Here is a 12,492-nt window from a genome sequence, read left to right as displayed (position 1 = left end):
TCTGACCAAAGACTTCTTTACAGTGCTGGATGGTGTGAAGGGTGACTTTCCATTTGAGGTAAGGCAGATTTCTTAACACCTGTTGCAGAGATAAGGCCACTAAATTATGCACAGAGGTGGTCACAGTGAGTAGTTCCGAGGATGGAGGAAGCCTCTCAGTGTACCAGCATATAAGAGGGTTACCTTGGGTCTCTTCATATGTGCGTACATGAGCACGTGCGAGCACACATTAGCACACAGGCACACACCACACACACACACACACACACACACACACACACACACACACACCCTTCCTCTTCAGGTTTGCCAGGTCTAATGCTATTTCCATGATCCTGAACCACATGGGTTGCCTCCAGCATTGCCTTACCTTAAACCCTGGCTGAGGTCTGAGATCTTTGAAAATGGGGACAACTCTTAAGAGCTGCATTACATCTAAATGGCCAGCAGGTGGCAGAGCAAACCTTGTTCCCAAATCCACTCGCAGGTTTTTCAAGTTACTTCAAAAGTAGTTGCTGAAAATTTCAGTCAGGCTAGATAAATTTAGTAGCCAGTGCGTCATTAAAATATCTGCAATCATAATAGTTAATATGAAGTCAGCTCAGTTCTGTCTACAGCATAACTGGCTTATCCCCTCCCTTAGGAATCTGATACAGCTGCAAAGATTTGGGATTTTCTTTTTGTTTTCAAATTCCATTTTCTTCTCACTGTGCTAAGTTGGTTGAAAACAAACGATGACATCTACTGTGACTCATTTTGCAACAAGCAGGTCTGTTTCTGAGGGCTGGATGTGGCGGAGGGGAGTCCAGGAGCATCTGTAAGAATGATGCTGATTGGGGAATGGGGTTTTCCTGAATCCTCCTAACCTGGTGCCCTGGGGAGCTAAGTCCTGCTTCTACCAGGGGTCTATCCAGCAAGGAGCCTGGAAGGTAGACAGAGATAGCCTCTTCATCAGAGCCTTCCCCCATGGGGCTTCATTATGGTGCTCTCCTGTGAGGACTCTTAAATCTTGGCATTCTCAAGTTCTTTTGTCTGGTGTTTTCTTCATCTGCCTTTATACTTTCCTGTATCATGGCAGGCACTGCAAATTATTAAAAGGGTTTCCTAGCCAAGCATTTGCAGAACTGTTTAACATTACATATGTACATATGTACATATAACGTTACATATACATATACTCATACATATATTCTCATTTCCATATATACATGCATAGTCTTTGCATATACATCGGTATGAGGGTCAAACTTTATCACAATGAATTTCATTGTGTTCGTTTCTTGACTCTGTTATTTTAGAATTCTGCTGCTTCAAATATATTTTAACTAAACAAAAGGAGCTGGGTTATAAGAAGTAAGACATAAATGTACCATCTATTTCCTGTCACTTGGACCTTAGGAACTAAGCATTTTTCTTTAAAAACCTGAAATTAAGCCCTATGATACAATACTTGCCATATGTTTTAGGTATTCATACATTCATTAAGGTAAAAGCACACTGAAAGCTTGTGTTACTATGTACTTAGAGATGATTTATCTCTTTTGAGAAGGAGACTTCAAAAAGACCTGCAGGCTATAAGTTACAAATATTCCAAGGTTACAAGAATTTTAAACATGCTTATCTCCCAAAGCTTAGTTAAACACTGTATCAATAGTTGATGAATCTAGTATTACATAATATCTTTGGCCAACTGACAACTAAATCTGGCACAGGTTGGTTGAGTAGACTTAGCTGTCTGTGAGCGGCGCCCTTTTCCGTTTAGAATGGGGCTTATTTAGCAACTCACATCGTGTGAGAACAAAGTTTCCTCTTAAGTGAACTCAAGAGAACCAAACGAGCACATGCAAGTCTAACAGGAACATAACAAGCATGTTGATGGTAGTTTTAGAAGTCATTTACTGGGCAAGAGAGATGGCTCAGGAGTTAGGAGCGTTTATTTCTCTTGCAGAGGCCCCGGGTTCAGTTTCCAGCAACTACACAGTGGTTCATAATCAGCCATAACGAGGGTCCTATGCTTTCTTCTGGCCTGGATGAGCACCAGGCATCCATGCATTTACATCCATGCAGGCAAAACACTTATACAATACAAATAAACAATCTTTTAAAAAGAATCATTTACCTTGCTTTGATTTTGTCAATTCCATCTCATAACCATGTAATTATTTCTTTGTGTGTGTGCTCAATTTCTCTATGGGACAAGAACACACACACACACACACACACACCTTACACAATCTTTGAATAGTTTTCTTCCAGTGTCGTTGGTGGGGCCAAGGTTGTATGTGTGTGGTTGCATATAGACGACAGATAGACTTGAATAAAACTTGCATTGTAAATGTGCACTTTCTGTTTTCTTTTTCCAACATGATGTGATTCTTCATTATTCAAGATGAGGATTGTTTCATTTGTAAAGCCCAACGGCCAGTGCCGGGCGCCCTGTGCCAGTGCCCGGTGCCAGCACCGGGTGCACACTGGCAGACCCAGCTCGTTTCCAGCCTGCTCTCATTGTGTTCTCTTGTGCTCTCTGTCATGAACTTGGTGTCATCTTCTGTTTTGTGTGAAGCCTGTGCAGTACATTAGCTGGGTCTCAATGCTAGCCCTGGCACTTCTTTCCAACCCTAGTATATATGGGTTCGTTTAGAGAAAAACGGCTGCAACAAAACGATGGAGATGTGTCTGTACGTTGTTATTTGTGGGGAAACAGGTTCCTATTTGTGGTGCATTTCAGGGCCTCCCGTGGGGTTCTTTAAAAAGCCTGTTGCTCTTTTTCCACTGAAGTGTCACCTCAGTCCTGAATATCACAGTGATAACCAGAAAGGCAATCATTAAGAATTGTCTCCATTGAGGAGGAAGAGAAGGAAAGGAGGAGCTAGGTGATGAGAAAGAGAAAGGGGGGGGGGGGCGGGGAGAGACATGGAGGTGGATGTTCTCATGTCTCTGCCAGTCAAAGATAGTTGGTATATCTAGGTTGGGTATTGGGTTACACTTCTGATTGATATTGAGCATTACCAAACTTATAAAACCTTTGGTTAACATTTAAAAATTGTATAAAAGCAAAAAGGAGATGGGGGCATGGGATGGGGGATTTTCTAGGGAGGGGAAATGGGGAAAAGGGGGAAAGGGATGGCATCTGAAATGTAAATAAAATATCCAATAAAAAAATAAATTAAAAAATGAATTTGGCAAAAAAAAAATTGTCTCCATTAATGAATACAAGATTTTGTTTCACCATCTGCACTGGCAGAATTTAAAGGTGCTGTTTATAGAAGAGCTGGAAAAAATTAAAATAGAAAAGTAGAGATATTAGCCAGGATAGTTTCTGAATAATTGTCAGTGAAGTGACATTTTGGCTTATGCTATTCACAGCCTAGACTCGAAGCAGCCAAGGAAAGAGGGAGCTAGCAAGATGTCCATTCTGGTCACATCTAAAGCATTTTCTACATTGATGCTATGCAATGCTAATTCTGATTTTAAATTTGATGAATGTCACTTTAATATGGGGGTCAAAAGACAGTGATTACTGGGATGAAAAATCAGTTACTCAGAGGACTTGCCTGCTACCCCATCACTCAGCACAACCTTGAGAGTCACCTGCTCTTTTGTTCAGACCAGAGAGAGACAGAAGAGTGAAGTTCACCAGCCATTTAACACCAGGCCGGTTAAATGAAGCTAGGATAATTGGTGCACTCTCACTAGAAAGCAATTTCTGGGAAAAAAAATATACATCTCACAGCAGAGGGAGGTTTTATGAATGACAGAGAACATGAATTTTAAGCTATGAAAAACAAATGAATTCCAACATAATCTATAAAGATTTGCACATATTTACTCGGAAGTCCATGGGGTTCGGTGGTGCCATGTTGTTAGGGTGTGGCAGCAAAGTGTGACACAGCCAGCCCCCCATGGCCGAGGGTTCTTCTTTGGCTGCTAACCAGGCATGAAGTTACAACATTTTCTTCTTGTCATTATTTTTGCCCTCTTTTATTATTTATTTATTTACCTATTCATTCTATGTATGGTTTTGTGTGTTTATGTGTGTGGTGGCGGGGGGGGGGGGACGGGGACATGGACATGACCTCTTCTCAGCTGTCCTGGAACTCACTAAGTGTGTCAGTCTAGCCTCAAGCTCACAGAGTTCCTCCTGCCTCAGCCTCCTGCATACTGGCATTAAAGGCATGAGCTATCACGCTCAGCCCTCTTGTTATTATTTTCTATACAGTATGACAACTATTTAGACATTGTATTAGCTATTATAAAGAAGCTAGAGAGATTTCAAAGCATACATTAGGATGTATGAGCAATGTGAAACTCCTATGCCATTTATAAGGTACCTGAGCATCCAAGGGTTTTGATATCTGTGAGGAAGAGAAGTACCAGGATCAATCTCCCACATAGAAACTGAAGAACAAAGACACTCACTGTGATTTCTCCTTTCTTTCTTTCTTTCTTTCTTTCTTTCTTTCTTTCTTTCTTTCTTTCTTTCTTTCTTTCTGACAAGATCTTGTTCTGTAGCCCAGGCTAGCCTGGTACTCACTATGTAGTTTAGGTGCTCCCAAACGCTGATTACCAACATGCACCATTATGCCCAGTTCTGCATTGATATTTTAAGGCATTAGCATAAACTTAGTTTAATGCTAAAACTTATGTAGGGTTAAGTTTACTTTGAGTTTTTGTAAACAGGGGAGGGAGACTATGTTTGGAAGACACATCATTAAGGGAAAAAGTTTTCCTTTCTGTCTTCCTTTTCTTTTTGAAAATTGCTAATTGATTTTGGTAACACATTCATTGTAGAAGAAAAAGTGGGTATTTGGGGGTGGGGGGAAACTAGTGGCCTGAAATTATACTTTCTTGTATTGAAAAAGGTTAATTAGGAATTGAGCTCCAAGTTAATTTTCTGAAGGTCAGCTGCTACGCTATTGGACCCTCTGACCCTGTCTCAAGTAATCACAGAGCCAACATGCAAGTTACAGCTTTTCTCTCGCTTGATGACATAATCTCTTTAATTGGTGTCGGAAAGCCTGCCCGTGAAGGAACCGTGCAAAACACCTAGAGACTATAATTTTACTCTCCCCATTCACAGGGTAAAAGAAACAAGCCTTAAGAATGTACTAGAGACTCATTACGACCCCTAGGTTGTCAACACGAAGTCCTCGTGTTTCAACCAAGAGCTTTAGGAATGATCAGCTCCGCCTCGTTCTAATGTTGCCTGGTGAACTATTAACCTTTTTGGAAAACCTGCTGAATGCCTCATGTCAGAGCGTCTCAGGGAGAAAGCCAAGAGGCTCAAGTGACTGAACACAAACGTGAGAAGATAATGTTTGTAAAATTACTGTGTCTTCTCTGAAAGAGACTCGGCGTGAGGCTCTCTCTGCTCCTTGCTTTTCCACAGTGTCTTATGTAACTCATTCACAATCTTCTGGGTATCTGCTAGGCTTAGTCTTTCCCAAACAGGGGTGTTTGTTTGTTTGTTTTGTTTTTTGGTTTTTTTTTTTTTTTTGTGGTTGTTGCTGTTGTCAAAGCAAAGTATGATTTCAATTATCCATTTAAATGGTAACTCACAATAGGGAGTTGGCAAACTCCTCATTTCCCACAGTTTTTTCTTAGGAAGAGAAGATAAAAGTTACCAAGTTATCTGCTAGTACTATGGAAAACTCAGTTGTTCCACAGTGAGGTCTGTCAGCATTTCTACACTCCCTTTAAGGCTTAAATATCTCTCCAGACTCCAACTTACATGGTCTAAGTCCACTGTCTGCTACTTGAAGCACCATGACTTTCTCTTTTAGTAGCCATGTAGAGTTCTCTCAGCTAAGGATTTCCCACTCTCAGAGACAGTCACTAACCACATTTTCTTTAGGCAGGGGCTGGTTTGTTGTCTTCTTTCTGCAGAAATATGGCACCAACACTTCTGTCAGGCTGCACGTGACTCTAGGCCAGCAGTTCTCAACATGTGGGCTGTGACCCCAGATAATCTGCATATCATATATTTACATTACAACTCACAGCAGTAGCAACGTTTCAGTTATGAAGCAACAATGAAATTATTGTTAAGGCTCGAGGTCACTATAACATGAGGAACAGTATTGAAGGGTCTCAGTGTGAGAAAGGCTGAGCTGTACTGAGCTGGGTGGCTGTTTTCTCAGTCCCCACAGCAGATTCTAAACTAACACCCCACTCCTGTCCTTCTGTTTGTCTTTGAAGGACCTTGTATTTTCCGTGCTTGCATCCTTGGCCTCTAGAAAGGGACCTAGGAGAAGCTGAGTGTTGAATGCAGGTACCCTTCAGAGTGCTCATTTATTTATGAAAGTCACTTTGCACAATAAAATCCTTGAAAGATAGAAAACCCAGAAATATATTAACTGTCTCCCAACCTAAGCATAATTTCCATATGATTTCAAAATTAATAAGTCTATTGATACGGCTACAACCAAGCTGCTGCCGCTGTGCTGTGTCAGCCTCCACAAAGAGCCTGCCTGACCTCAGCCTTTTGATGGGAAATCATCCGTTAGCTTCCTAGCTTCGTGGCTTCCAGACTGAGACTATTTTTACTTTCTCGTAGTTCTTGCTTCTTCTCAGCCAGATGAAAAATTTTACGGGTGTTTAAAAGCCACATGTTTTAAATGCTGGCTGAGTTTTGTCCAGCAATGTACAGTCTCCCCACAGAGGACACAATCAAGAAATCGAATTTCCCATCCAGTTCCGTCCAGTTGTTGTGCAAATCGATGAGCATGCAAAGCCTGTCAGCAAAGCCGACGTTCTCGACAGCAACTCTGAATAGAAGTTTTCCTGTTTACCTTCTTAGCACTTGTTTAAGTTCTAAGGAGAGAGACCTGGCCATTTTGTTACAGAATGGATGTTTTCAATGCAAAGGGGGGAGGGAAAAAAAAAATCACAGTTTCGAGTTTTTACAATGTTTGCCCCCTTTCCCAGCAGGGATATGTTTTGAGTGCCAGGAGACAAAAAGTGTGGTCTCAACAAGCAGAATTTTAAAAAAGAACATCATTTTCATTATGTAGTCAATCTCAATTACAAGCAAATGTTTTCTCTGTGGAGCCTCTTCTCCTTTCAGGGCATTATGTGAGCCTCTTTTGTGGGTTGAGAGAAAGGATCAGTGGTCAATAGGGAGCAGAGTGCTGTGTTCACTGGATTTTTGTATCCCTCCGTCTCCTACATAATGCGTTTTGTCAGGAGAACAGCCCGCCACCCTGAGCAGATTTGCTGAATTAAAGAGCGCAGCGGGGATAGGAAACTTGTTGCTAGGTGACTGACCGCCGCTGCTTGGCGGGTCTGGGCCGAAGGTGACTGCTTTTCTTCCCCTACTTAATCTTGCCTTTTAATCTGCATCTACAATTAACTCTGGTAATGCCACACACCCATTTGTTTCTGCACTTCAGGCAACCAATTTATCATTATTTAGTCTTTACGCTCAAATAACAAAACTATTTTTCCTCCATTAGCGTCACACGAGGCGAAACATTCTGCAGAGCAACAGGGAGATGTAGTCGGCTCAGGAGCTATTGCCTCACTTCCTGTAAGGGTTTCAGGGATTCTTTTGCTAATCTGAACAACAACAACAAAAACCAGATCCTGGGGAAATACTCTTGCTTTTCATTAACTCTGCTGTTTGCGTGTGCCGAATTAATTGAAATGTTCTTGGTGACTTTAAATTCCTCTTAGTGGCATATATCAACATTTTTTTAAAATGCTTTTTCCCCCCTCGTTAGAGGCTCATACAGTTTTTTAGCCTAAAACAAATGCATTGCTTACAGTATCTGTGCGAGGCGTATCCTCTGTGATCATCTTTAGCTGTGGAGGCTGAACTTGGGTGCAGATGAGTAGAGAATAACCAAAAAAAAAACAAAACAAACCACAACAAAAACAAAAACAACAAAAAACCCCAAAAAACAAAAAAACCGATTCAAGTCGCATCCAGGGCAGCTCGGTCTGCATCCAGGGCAGGCTGGTCTTAGCGGATACTCCATCCGAGGAGAGCTAAAGAGGCTTCCAGGATCGGGTCTGTGCTCACTTCCAACACTGCTCCTGACTGAATGGCTCCATACCTGGCTCTCTGACCTTCCTGGACATTGTGTGTGCTGAGGCATAATTTAAGAACCCTTATTAACAATTCTATATCCATACAGTAGGTTATAAGATGGGATCAGGAGACAAACTCACATTGGATGCATTCAAATCCCACTTAACTGGTTGCTTGACCCGAGGCAATTTAGTCTCCCTTTGGCCTCTTTATCATTAAAACAGAGATAATGGTATCTGTCTTGATGTGGTTTTGTGCCACATACAAGATTAAATGACCTAACATATAAACAGCATTGACAAATTGTCTTTATCAGCTGTTTATTGATAGCACAATGAAGTCATCACTGCTGCAAGCTAAAGCCAACCTATCTGCCCTCAGGGGTTTGTAATTATGTAGCCACTTGTTCTTCCATCTCGGAACTTCTTTAGTTTTCCAGATTCTGTCTGCCAAAGATAGGGTAAGGACACTCCCCCCCCCACCCCCCCCCACCCCCAGTGTGTATTTTGTGTGCTCTGTAGGGTTATATTAAAGTTTTGTTTTAAAAAGTGCTCAATCTCATTCTTTCAAATGAAGGCAAGGCAGTTCTATGGGCTTTTATGCCAGGCATATTTGGAGAGCATTAGGCTATAATTAAACTAACTGGGGCTAGTCAGAGGTTGCGATGGCTGTACTTCAGCAGTGCATAAAAGCTTCATTCGCAGAGAATTAGGAAGGCAGAATAAGGGCCATTAGGATGTCATTTGCTACATTCTCATTTGATCAATTTATACTCTTACATGTGATGGCCTGGTTTGCATCCTTTCTGCAGGTGTTAATTCTTTGCCTTTGACTCTTGAATACATGTCTGTGAATGTGCAGCCAGTCTACTCCTGTGTGGTGATGGAGGTCTGATCACATTGTTGGGGAGGTAATGCCCCATTCATTGTCACTGTCACACACATTGGGGCAGGTGGAAAACATCTTCATGCTGACGGAGTGAAGCTAAAGCTATGTTATGCATGATGACCTGAACCTACACTGCATCAGGGTTGGCTTTGATTTTACTTCAGGATATTATTGCTTTAGTATTGATCGACAACAAGCAAATACAGCATCTGTCAGTGCTTGAAGCGAATGGTTCAACTGTGGACTCGTATGTGGTCCCATTTGCTTTAAAGGTATTCCTGGATAATAAAGAATTCTTGTTTATGAGTGAGGCAATAGACACCCAGTGGTTCTTGCCGCCTGAAGTGTGCAATTCCAAGACAGGGATGAGTGGAACACAGATGTGTTTCCCTCAGGTTGTGCTCCCTGATACCCAGTGCTCCTTCCAAGAACCCCAGTATCCATGAACTACAATGACCAGGTCACCTCTTCCCATGTGAGGTAGCTGAGGAATAATTCTCTTACTTGTGGACATTTGCAAAGAAGTTTGTCTCTAAATATTAAGAACAAAATACTCAGAGGGTCAGTCAGTTTGTGAGGCCCTGTTTCTTGGTTCTCAGGTAAAGATCTCATGAGACTAAAGTTCCATGTGCTCAGGGGATATGCCTTTGGGGTCTACCAGTAGAAGTTAGCGTGACATCTGTGAGTGTTTATACCATGCTAGTGGATAGTCACTTGGTGAATGAATTCATTATGTAATGTGTTTAAAAGAAGAAGCTGTCCATCTTAGGTTCCTAACATTAAATCATTTCCATTTATTCTTTCACAAGCATACACATACATATACAGCATATTTCTGTCACATTCCACTGGTTATCTTTTTGTTATCCCTCTCCGACATTCATGGCTTTTGTGTGTGTGTTTGTACGGACACACATGTTCCATTGCATTTAGTTAGAGTTGTTTGTATAGGCCTGGATGAAAGGTTGTTCACTTAGGCAAGGGCAATTTGTCAACTGTTACATGACTGAGGAATGCTGGGATATTGGTGGGTTCTAACTTGTGTAAGTCTTTTTTTTTTTTTTTTTTTTTTTTTTTTTTTTTTTGAGACAGGGTTTCTCTGTGTAGCCCTGGCTGTCCTGGAACTCACTCTGTAGACCAGGCTGGCCTCGAACTCAGAAATCCGCCTGCCTCTGCCTCCGAAGTGCTGGGATTAAAGGCGTGCGCCACCACCGCCCGGCTTGTGTAAGTCTTGTTCAGTTAATCATAGCTTCTGTGAGTTTCTGGGAGCAACTGCAGGTCATGTTCAGAAGGAAACATTTCACAGCACTCCTCCCCACCCTCCTCCTCCTCCCACCCTCCTCTTCCTCTCTCCTCCTCCCCATCCTCTTCCTCCCCATTGTCCTCCTCCCCATCCTCCTCCTCCCATCTTCCTCTTCCTCCCCATCCTCCTCCTCCCCATCCTCCCCATCCTCCTCCCCATCCTCTTTTTCCTCCCCATCCTCCTCCTCCTCCTCCTCTTCCCCATCCTCCTTCCCATCTTCTGTCTCTTACATGCTCTGCCTCCTCTTCTGCTAAGTTCCCAAGTCTTGGAGGGAGTGATGTATAGATTGTTCCATTTTCAGTAGTTTGTAAAAAGTGATCAAAAGTTAATCTCAAGTTTGAAGAATACTAGGATTTTCTCATATCTTACCAGTTCTACTTTTTAGTGAGTTCCTAGTTTTCCAGGGGACTGTGCAGAACTGTGGGCACTGGCTTATCATCATGGAAATAACCAGAGGGGAGCACTGCCTTCCTCTCAGGCAGATTTCTCTGTACCTGCAATGGGATGGACACTATTAAGGTAGGGAACACTAGAGCCTTGAATCCCACTTCTTGAGGAAAAGTAATTCAACAGGTTTCTTTCTTTCTGAGACAGGGTTTTTCTGGGTAGTCCTGGCTGTCCTGAAACTCGATCTATAGACTAGGCTGGCCTGGAACTCAAGAGATTGCCTGCCTCCAAGTGCCAGGGTTAAAAGCATGTGCACAGGAACCACATCCAGCTCAAACATTTTAAACATGCACACATATATACACACAAAAATTAATCTTATTCTCTAATGTTTAAGTGAGTATAATAATTAAAAATAAACAAAAAACTGCCAAAATTTTACATTTAAGCTTGAAGTTTCAGCAACTATATATCTTTTCTTTTCTAGTCTAACGCGTCTTTTAAAGGAAATGTAGGAAGCAGTCATATTTATGTTTTAGGAAACTCTATTAAGTTAGTTTTGTTATTATAATATAATTTGAGAAATTAGCATCAAATAAAGCTCATAACAAACAATGATAATTGTTGGCTGATTGTCTTCTTTTGTTTTGAGTGGGTGCAGCGAACGTTTATTGATGGTATTTAAGAGAGTATAGGTAGGGCTCCCTAGGCCCCTCCTGTTGTTGTGGGGTCTGGGAAGGAAATTGTGAGGAGATGCTCAGTGTGGGGACAGGGACTCCTCAGCAACTGAGGGCCTCTCTCTTGCTCTCAGTGTCCTTGCTGGGGTGGGTGGTCCAGGGTTTCTTACTCCTTGGAGGCCATGTAGGCAATGAGGTCCACGACCCTGTTGTTGTAGCCATATTCATGGTCGTACCAGGAAATGAGCTTTACAAAGTTGTCATTGAGAGCAATGCCAGCCCCAGCATCAAAGGTGGAAGAGTGGGAGTTGCTGTTGAAGTCACAGGTGACAACCTGGTCCTCAGTGTAGCCCAGGATGCCCTTCAGTGGGCCCTCAGATGCGTGCTTCACCACCTTCTTGATATCATCATACTTGGCAGGTTTCTCCAGGCGGCATGTCAGATCCACAACGGACACATTGGGGGTAGGAACACGGAAGGCCATGCCAGTGAGCTTCCCGCTCAGCTCTGGGATGACCTTGCCCACAGCCTTGGCAGCACCAGTGGAGGCAGGAATGATGTTCTGGGCAGCCCCATGGCCACCACACCACAGCTTTCCAGAGGGAGAGGGGCCGTCCACAGACTTCTGAGTGGCAGTGATGGCATGGACCGTGGTCATGAGCCCTTCCACGATGCCAAAGTTGTCATGGATGACCTTGGCCAGGGGGCTAAGCAGTTGGTGGTGCAGGATGCATTGCTGACAATCTTGAGTGAGTTGTCATATTTCTCATGGTTCACACCCATCATGAACATGGGGGCATCAGCAGAAGGGGTGGAGATGATGACCCTTTGGGCCACACCCTTCAGGTGGACCCTGGCCTTCTCCATGGTGGTGAAGACACCAGCAGACTCCACGACGTACTCAGCACCAGCATCACCCCATGTGATGTTAGCGGGATCCTGCTCCTGGAAGTTGGTGATGGGCTTCCCGTTGATGACAAGCTTCCCATTCTCAGCCTTGACTGTGCCGTTGAATTTGCCATGGGTGGCGTCATACTGGAACATGTAGACCATGTAGTTGAGGTCAATGAAGGGGTCGTTGATGGCAACAATCTCCACTTTGCCAGATGGAGAGAGGACGGCAGCCCTGGTAACCAGACGCCCAATAAGGCTGAATCCCTTTACACCGACCTTCACCATTTTGTCTAAGGGATGAGGCTGGCACT

The 12,492-nt window shown here is 43.0% G+C and overlaps 1 pseudogene; it reads right to left on the bottom strand.

Moving 5' to 3' along the window:
- Positions 1-11,429: 11,429 nt before the first annotated feature.
- LOC143436656 (glyceraldehyde-3-phosphate dehydrogenase pseudogene) lies at positions 11,430-12,492 on the bottom strand (annotated as a pseudogene).

This window comes from Arvicanthis niloticus, chromosome 23 (genome assembly GCF_011762505.2).
Source record: "Arvicanthis niloticus isolate mArvNil1 chromosome 23, mArvNil1.pat.X, whole genome shotgun sequence".
NCBI classification, from domain to species: Eukaryota; Metazoa; Chordata; class Mammalia; order Rodentia; family Muridae; genus Arvicanthis; species Arvicanthis niloticus.
Note: the sequence above shows the minus strand (reverse complement) of the source record. Positions and strands in the feature narration are given on the sequence as shown.